Below are 6,828 nucleotides of genomic sequence, written 5' to 3' on the forward strand. Positions count from 1 at the left end.
CTTATTGCTGAAAATTTCATGAAAACAACCAATAAGCAATATACAGTTGTTTTTAGTCTTGCAATTGTAAGTGCTTAATAGTTTTGTATTCTATGATATTGTCTCCAACTATTCCCATAAAGTTTCTTTTTTCCCAACATTTTTAAACACAGAAATTATCTGTGACTTCCAGCTCTCACTGCTTCTCCCCTAGACTCCTTGGTAGTCTGTTATTTGGGGATCCCTACTGCTGTCCTTTCGCCTCCTCCAAGCTCTCCAAGTCCCCATCATGTGTGAGTGCATCTCCATCCATGTTGGTCAGGCTGCTTCCCAGACTGGCAATGCCTACTGGGAGCTCTAGTGCCTGGAACACAACATCCAGCCCGATGGCCAACTACCAAGCGACAAGACCACTGGGGGAGGAGATGACTCCTTCAACATCTTCTTCAGTGAGATGGGCACTGGCAGGCATGTGCCCAGGGCAGCGCTGGCGGACCTGGAACCCATGGTCATTGATGATGTTCGCACTGGCATCTACTGCCAGCTCTTCCACCCTGAGCAGCTCATCACAGGCAAGGAAGTTGCTGCCAACAACTATGCCCGAGAGCACTATACCACTCGCAAGGAGGTCGTTGACCTCGTCTTGGACCGAATTTGCAAGTTGGCTGACCAGTGCACAGGTCTTCAGAGATTCTTGGCTTTCCACAGCTTTGGTGGGAGAATTGGTTCTGGGTTATCCCCCTGCTGATGGAACGTCTGTGAGGATTATGACAAGAAGTCCAGGTTGGAGTTCTTCATTTATCCAGCCCCCCGGGATTCCACAGCTGTAGTTGAGCCCTACTACTCCATCCTCACCATCCTGGATCCCTCTGATTGTGCCTTCATGGTAGACAATGAGGCCATCCATGACATCTGTCATAGAAACCTCACTATTGAGCACCCAACCTACACTAACCTTAACCGCCTTATTAGCCAGATTATGTCCTCCAGCATTGCTTCCCTCAGGTTTGATGGTGCCCTGCATGTTGAGCTGACCAACCTCATGCCCTGTCTTCGCATTCACTTCCCTCTGCCCACATATGCCCCCATCATCTCCACGGAGAAAACCTACCATGACCAGCTTACCGTAGCAGAGACCACCAACGCTTGCTTTGAGGCAGCCAACCAGATGGTGAAATGTGACCCTCACCCTAGTCAATGCATGGCTTTGCTGTCTGCTGTATCATGGTGACTTTGGGTCCCAAAGATGGCAATACTGCCATTGCCACCCATCAAGACCAAACATACCACCCCAGTTTGTGGGTTGTTGGTTCCCACTGGCTTCAAAGTTGGCATTAATTACCAGCCTCCCACTGTGGCACCCGGTGGAGACCTGGCCTAGGTGCAGAGATCTGTGTGCATGCTGGGAGACACCACAGCTGTTGCTGAGGCTTGGGCTCGCCTGGACCACAAGTGTGACCTGATGGATGCCAAGCATGGCTTTCTTCATGGGTAGGTGAGCAAGGGGATGGAGGAAGGGGGATTTTCTGAGGCCCCTGAGGACATGGCAGCCCTTGAGGATTATTATGAGGATGTTGGAGCAGATAATGCTGAGGGAAAGGATGAGGGTGAAGAGTATTCAACTGTCTGCTACAATTTTGCACCCCATTATCTTTACTGTTTCATTTCTGTTCTGCAAAACAGTCCGTGGTGGCCCTAACCTGTCAATAAAGTGTTTCCATTAAAAAAATGATCTGAGAATCCCACTTTTGGAAAGATGAAGTAGACACAAATTTCCTTATTCTTCATGCTTAGTACAACTACAACACCAGGTATCATGTACAAAACAAACATAAGACTCTGAAAGGTAGAGAGAAGAAGGAAGACTGGCTATGGACCTCAGATCCTGAGGAGCAATAAGATGAAAAGTTCCAGTAGATTTTTTTTTTTTTTGGTCTGATGTATCCCAGATTGAGTACTGGGAAAGTAGACACGCTAGAAAAGCCAAACTATGCACACAAAAGACTCCCGAAAAACCTGCTGACTCTAGCCAAGGGACCTGGAATGGGGCAATCTAATGTATCAAAATTATGCAGACAGTAATTGTTCTTCTCAAGCCAAACATCACAGAGATCCCATTTGAACCAGCAAAGGCAAAGCATAAGCCTAGATTTCCATCTCATAAGGCATGCACAGGTGTTAGGCTCCCTCCCCACAACCAGAGTGATGTCAGGGAAGTCAGAGTAGGGATCCAAGACTTTCATCCCCACAGAGTAATAACAGATTCCTCCACTCCCTTGGTGTCATTAAAGACCACATGGGGAGTCTGGATTTCCACTCCCACTCAGCAATACTAAGGTACTCCTCTCCCTCCCCACTTGTATCATGCTTCAGCAGATCTAATGGAGAGTTGGAACTATCACAATCAGCAGGCAGTAGCAAAGTCACCCACCTCCTTGGGGGTGTAGCGGAAGCGAGAGGGTGAATGGTAATGAAGCACTCCTACAGCTTCCAGAAATTGAACTATCGATGGAGGCTTAGTGAGGAGACCCCACTACGTGCCAATGGAAGCTAAGTAGGAAACCTGGGTATGCCCCTTCCCAAGATTTCCGTGCCCTGATTATCCAAAGAAATTAAACATTAATCCAAGTACATTTCCAGCTTTGTTTTATCTCATTTTCTTTCATAACATTATCTTCTAATGTATTCTAATTATGGAAAAGCCTTTCCAATGGAGTCCACTTGCTATTATTTTACACACAGTTTTAACAAGCTTGTTCATACCATTTCTAAGCCTATCCATAGTAACATCAAGTCAATACAAAGGATGTGTGAAATTTTAGAGGCACCCAAGTCATCAGCATTAAGAAGGGCAGCAAAACAGCACAAAAGGATACTGAACCAAAAAGATGGTGTGCATAGTTAAAGAGACACAGCAGTCTGAGACCGTTTGTGAAGGAGCATATTGCCAATACACTTCCTTTCAATCGTAAGGTATTCTGGCAGAGAGGCTGTCTAGAGAACAGCAATGGCCCCTAAATAGTTATTACAAAATTCATGTTTTATTTCATTACGTATAAGTGAGCGGATGGTGCAAGTAGCAATAACACATGTGGGGATTTGAGTTTTGTAAAGCTAAACAAGTCAGATTATAAGATTAATGACCAGGAAATACACACTTCTTTTTTGGTCCTTTTAAGTGTCAAAAACTGTATAAAGTATGGGATGAAATGTGATATTTCAATGGACATATAAATTGTGAAATAATTAAATTTGAGTTAATTAGCACAGGTCTCACCTCACATACTTACCTTTTTGTAGCTGGGACATTTAAAACCCACTCTTAGCAATTTTCAAGGATGTATTATTATCAGCTATGGTCTCCATGTTGTACAATACATATGCTGAACTTATTCTTTCAGTCTAACTGAAAATTTGTAACATTTGATCAATGCCTTCCCAATTCCTTTCACCTCCCAGTCCCTGGAAACCATCATTCTGTGCTCTAACTATATAAGATCAAATGTTCAGATTCCTTACATAAGTGATATCATGCAGTGTTTGTCTTTCTGTGTCTGGCCTATCTTACCTAGCATAATGTCCTCCATATTTATATATACATTTGCAAATGACAGAATTTTCTTCTTTCGCAAGATTGAACTGTATATCATTTTGTATATATGCCACATTTTCTTTATTGCTTCATCCACCGAAAGAGACCTAGATTGACTGCATATCTTGGCTACTAGGAATACTGCTGCAATGAACATGGTAGTGCAGATACCCCTTTGACATTTTATTTCCTTTATGCATATACCCAGAAGTGGGATTGCTAGATCATATGATAGCTCTATTTTTACTTTCGTGAGGAACCTCCATACTCTTTTTCCGGAATGGTTGCATCATTTGCATTCCCACCAAGAATGTACAAGTGTTCCCTTTTCTCTGCATTGCCGCAAACACTTTTTCATCACTTGTCTTTTTTATACTAGTTATCTAAACAGGTGTGAGTCAATATCTTTTGTGTTTTTAATTGGCATTTATCTGATGATTTGTGATGCTGAGAATTTTTTATTATAGTTGTTTGTCATTTGTATGTCTTCTTTTGAAAAATGGTTATTCAGTTCTGTTTCCCGTTTTCAAATAAGGCCTTTTTCTCGCTATTGAGATGTTTGAATTATTTTGAATGTTGGCCCCTTACCAGATGTGTGGTTTGCAAATATGTTTTGCCATTACCTGAGTTGTCCCTTCGTCTGCTGATTGCTTCCTTTTGCTGTGCATAAACTTTTTAGTTTGATGCAATCCTGGTTTTCTATTTTTACTTTTATTGAATGTGCTTTGGGTTTAAACTTTTAAAAATATTTGCCCAAACCGATGTCAAGGAGCTTTTCCCGTATGTTTTTTTCTAACAGTTTTACAAGCTCAGGTCTCACATTTAAGTCTTTGCTTCGTTTTGAGTTGAGTTTTGTATACAGGGTGAGATAGGGCCCAATTTTATTCTTCTGCATATGGATGTCCAGATTTCCCAACAGTATTTATTGAAGTGACTGTCCTTTCTTCACTGTGTGTTCTTGGCTCCCTTGTCAAAGATCAGTTGACTATAAATGTGTGCATGCATTTCTGGAATCTCTGTTTTGTTCCATCAGTCGGTGTGTCTGTTTTTGCCAGTACTATGCTGTTTTAATTACTATAATTTGGTAGTCGATTTTGGGAACAGGTAGTGTGATGCTTTCTGTTTTGTTTTGCTTTTCTGAAGATTGCTTTGGCTAGACAGGGTCTTTCATGATCCCATATGAATTCTAGGGATTTTTTTTCTGTAAAAAGAACTGTAATCAAATTTTGATAAGAATTGCTTTAAATCTGTAGGTTACTTTGAGCAGTGTGGACAATTTATAATATTAATTCTTCCAATCCATGAACACAAGCTATCTTTCCATTCATTTGTGTCTTCTTCAATTTCTCTCATCAAAGTTTTACAGTTTTTAAGCGTACAGATATTTCACCTCTTCGGTTAAATTTATTCCTAAGTGTTATACTTTTGATGCTACTGTAAATAGAACTTTAATTTTTTGCATACTTTATTATTAGTATGTATACATGCTACTGATTTTGTATATTTATTTTGTATTTTGAAAATAATCTGATATCATGTACTAATTCTAAACAGTTTTTTGGTGGAGTCTCTATGGTTTTCCATATATAAGATACTGTAATGTCACCTGAAAACAGAGACAATTAAACACCTTCCTCTCTGATTTGGTTGGCTATCATTGCTTTTTTCGCTTGATAGCTCTGACTGTCACTTCCACTACTACGCTGAGTCGAAATTGTGAGAGTGGGCATTCTTGTCTTTTTCCTGATCTTAGGGGAAAAGTTATCAGCATTTCAACATTGAGTATGATGCCTTCTGTGAGCTTGTTACATATGGCCTTGATTGTGTTGCGGTACATTTCTTTTATATCTAGTTTATTGTGAGTTTTTATCATGAAATGATGTTGAATTTTGTCAAATGATTTTTTTTCTGTATCTATTGAGATGATCACACAGTTTTGTCTTTCATTCTGTTAATGTGATTGCATCACATTAATAGATTTGCATTGGTTGAACCATCTTTACACCCTAGGGATAAGTTCTACTTAATCATAGCAAATCATTCTTTGACTATGTTGTTGAATTCAGTTTGAAAGTATTTTGTTGAAGAATTTTGCAATGATGTTAATTAATATATTAGCCTGTAAGTTTCTTTCTTTTATCTGAGTGTCCTTGTCTGAGTTTGTTATCTGTGTAATGGTGACCTCAAAAAGAGTTTGAAAGAATTATCTTTGCTTCGGTTTTTTGAAAAGGCTTTTGATGGATTTATAATAGTTCTTTACATGTTTGGCAAAATTCAGCCCTGAAGGTATCGGGTCCTGAGCTTTTCACTGATGAGAGATTTGTGGCTACCAATTCAATGTGCTTACTCATTATCGATCTGTTCAGATTTGTGTGTCTTCATGATTCAGTGTTGGTAAGTGGCATGTTTCTAGGGAATTTACCTGTTTCTTCAGGATTATTCAGTCTAGCATTCTTAGCAACGAAAGCACTTATTCATCGACTTCTAAAGAGAAAGGGCCATATATAATGTGTGGCTTTTGTTATTTAGTAGTTTTCAATGTTCTTAGACCCAGTGCTCTGTTTATATAACAAAGTTTTGTAATGCCCATCGTGATAATTTGTTTCATTGTTCAAAAAGATTTCCTATTCTTCCCTACGCAAGTATTATATTTGCTTTTCCTATTTATGGCAGGCTTGGCAATGTGATTAGCCTTAATCGACAATATGGGGTTAGAGGACACAAGTGTCTTTTCTGGGTAGAAGCTCTGAGAGCCAGCATGAGATGTTCATGTTCTCTTCTTTTCTCTGCCACAAGATCGGTGATTTCTCAGATAGAAGCTGCTTTATCAGTTTCAGTTCCAGGGTTAAGCAAGAAAACCTTAGCAGTTGAAATCCACTGATATTTAGGGGTTATTTGACACCACAGAAAAATCTAATTTATCCTGATACACCCTCTTTGTTATTCTGAAATAAAATACATAGATATAATTTTCAGACATCCATAATTTCTCTAGTCAATAGCTCCCCAACTCTATTATGAATAATAAGTAAAATAATTTATTTTTTAAAATAATACTTATTTTAGCATTTAGGCTCACTGATTCAAACCTAAACGTCATTATGATGAAATAGTCAGATGTTTACGCCTACATATAAAAAATAAACGTGCTTTATAAGAAGTTCCAAAGGTACCCCTTACCAGAAACACAGGGAAACCAAGAGCAGAGACAGGATGGTTACTTTATTTTTTATTATTTATTTATTTATTTATGTATT

General features: G+C 39.4%; 1 pseudogene; it reads left to right on the forward strand.

Moving 5' to 3' along the window:
- The first annotated feature begins 268 nt into the window (after nt 1-268).
- LOC103252985 lies at nt 269-1,360 on the forward strand (annotated as a pseudogene).
- The last annotated feature ends 5,468 nt before the right edge of the window (nt 1,361-6,828 follow it).

Source organism: Carlito syrichta, unplaced genomic scaffold, assembly GCF_000164805.1.
Source record: "Carlito syrichta isolate Samal-C Ts95f unplaced genomic scaffold, Tarsius_syrichta-2.0.1 Scaffold188333, whole genome shotgun sequence".
Classification (NCBI taxonomy): Eukaryota; Metazoa; Chordata; class Mammalia; order Primates; family Tarsiidae; genus Carlito; species Carlito syrichta.